At 31.9% G+C, this 2,483-nt stretch overlaps 1 non-coding gene across 1 annotated transcript; it reads right to left on the bottom strand.

The window, feature by feature from the left end:
• Positions 1-2,205: 2,205 nt before the first annotated feature.
• Positions 2,206-2,277, bottom strand: TRNAW-CCA (transfer RNA tryptophan (anticodon CCA)). The gene has a single exon. It is a non-coding gene; the product is annotated as a tRNA-Trp (tRNA).
• Positions 2,278-2,483: the final 206 nt, after the last annotated feature.

The following is a 2,483-nucleotide window of genomic DNA, read 5'->3' as shown; positions in this document are numbered from 1 at the left end:
TGAGGAAATATACAGACACCATCTTGAAATTTGCTACTTTAAATCACAGTTTAGAAAAGTAATAACAAGGATGAATTAGGATCTTCACGTTCCCATTCAGGGATTTCCAGTTTAAAGTTTAGATTCTAGTAATAAGCCTGATTTTCTTACAAATTCAAAGATGACAATGGTATGAACAAAGCGATAGGTGTTCCTGGCATTTATTACATTTATTAATGTTTTTAACTCAATTCCCAATAATATTTCTCATCAAAGTATTATTGATAAGATTTTAATCTATAGAATTAAAAAAACACTTTATTAAAAACTGTTCTGACCTGTGTCAACAACGTTGTGTTAATCTATTTTCAGTTGGATTACCCCGTTTCTGTTTTCAATCTTAACCCAAACCCAAACATTGATCAAGCTATAAAAATATGAAAGAGCTGCTTGACCATGACGTGATTTGAATACACAACTTTCTGATATGGATTCAGAAGCACTACAGTTGAATTAAGATCTTCACAATCAGATTCAGTGATTTCCAGTCAAAAATTAAGAATCTGGTAATAAACCCTCTTTTCTTAGAAATTCAAAGATGGCAATGGTAAAAATAAATTAATAGGTGCTTATGGCATTAATTACATTTATTAAAGTTTGGAACTCAATTCCCAATAACAATTCTTATCAAAGTCCTCTTGAAACGATTATAATCTGTAGAACTAAAAAATGCAGTTTCTTAAACACTGCAGTCTGGTAGCAACAAAGTCGAGTTAACTTTTGTCAAGTTGGACTACGCAGTTACTGTTTTCAATAATAACCCAAACATCAATCAAGATATGAAAAGACATAAAGAGCTGATTGACCCCGACGTGATTTGAACACGCAACCTTCTGATCTGGAGTTTGGAAAAGATATAAACAAGGATGAATTAAGGTCTTCACTTTCAGATTCAGGGATTTCCAATTAAAAATTTAGAATATAGTAATAAACCCTTTTTTCTTACAAATTCAAAGATGACAATGGTATGAACAAATTAATAGGTGTTTCTGACTTGCCACAAATTTTTTGTTTTGAACTCAGTTCCCAATGATATATCTCATCAAAGATTGTTGAAAAGATTTTATTCAGTAGAATTAAAAAAGCAATTTTTCAAACACTTTCCTGACAGGTGGCAACAAGATCATGATAATCTATTGTCAGTTAGAATACGCAGTTTCTGTTTTCAATCTTAACCCAAACATCGATCAACTTTTAAAAAGATGAAAGAGATACTTGAACGTGACATAATTTAAACATGCATCATTCTGACCAGGAGTAAGGCGCACTACCGTCAGTGTATGAGGACAGCTGTAAAACTTGCTTGCTCCCATAATTCACTTGTAAAGTGCATGAGGAAATATACAGACACCATCTTGAAATTTGCTACTTTAAATCACAGTTTAGAAAAGTAATAACAAGGATGAATTAGGAACTTCAGGTTCCGATTCAGAGATTTCCAGTTTAAAGTTTAGATTCTAGTAATAAACCTGATTTTCTTACAAATTCAAAGATGACAATGGTATGAACAAAGCGATAGGTGTTCCTGGCATTTATTACATTTATTAATGTTTTTAACTCAATTCCCAATAATATTTCTCATCAAAGTATTGTTGATAAGATTTTAATCTATAGAATTAAAAAAACACTTTTTTAAAAACTGTTCTGACCTGTGTCAACAACGTTGTGTTAATCTATTTTCAGTTGGATTACCCAGTTTCTGTTTTCAATCTTAAGCCAAACATCGATCAAGCTATAAAAATATGAAAGAGCTGCTTGACCATGACGTGATTTGAATACACAACTTTCTGATATGGATTCAGAAGCACTACAGTTGAATTAAGATCTTCACAATCATATTCAGTGATTTCCAGTCAAAAATTAAGAATCTGGTAATAAACCCTCTTTTCTTACAAATTCAAAGATGGCAATGGTAAAAATAAATTAATAGGTGCTTATGGCATTAATTACATTTATTAATGTTTGGAACTCAATTCCCAATAACAATTCTTATCAAAGTCATCTTGAAACGATTATAATATGTAGAACTAAAAAATGCAGTTTCTTAAACACTGCAGCCTGGTAGCAACAAGGTCGAGTTAACTTTTGTCAGTAGGACTATGCAGTTACTGTTTTCAATAATAACCCAAACATCAATTAAGATATGAAAAGACAAAAAGAGCTGATTGACCCCAACGTGATTTGAACACGCAACCTTCTGATCTGGAGTCAAATGCGCTACCGTTGCGCCACGAGGTCAGTTGAAAAGTGTTGCTGCTCCCATACTTCACATGAAAAGTGCATGATAAAATATATGGACACCATCTTGAAATTTGCTACTTATAATCACAGTTTGGAAAAGATATAAACAAGGATGAATTAAGGTCTTCACCTTCAGATTCAGGGATTTCCAATTAAAAATTTAGAATATAGTTATAAACCCTTTTTACTTACAAATTCAAAGA

This window comes from Dendrobates tinctorius, unplaced genomic scaffold (assembly GCF_039654945.1).
Source record: "Dendrobates tinctorius isolate UK_male_01 unplaced genomic scaffold, ASM3965494v1 ptg000178l, whole genome shotgun sequence".
NCBI lineage: Eukaryota > Metazoa > Chordata > Amphibia > Anura > Dendrobatidae > Dendrobates > Dendrobates tinctorius.
This window is presented reverse-complemented; position numbering and strand designations above follow the sequence as displayed.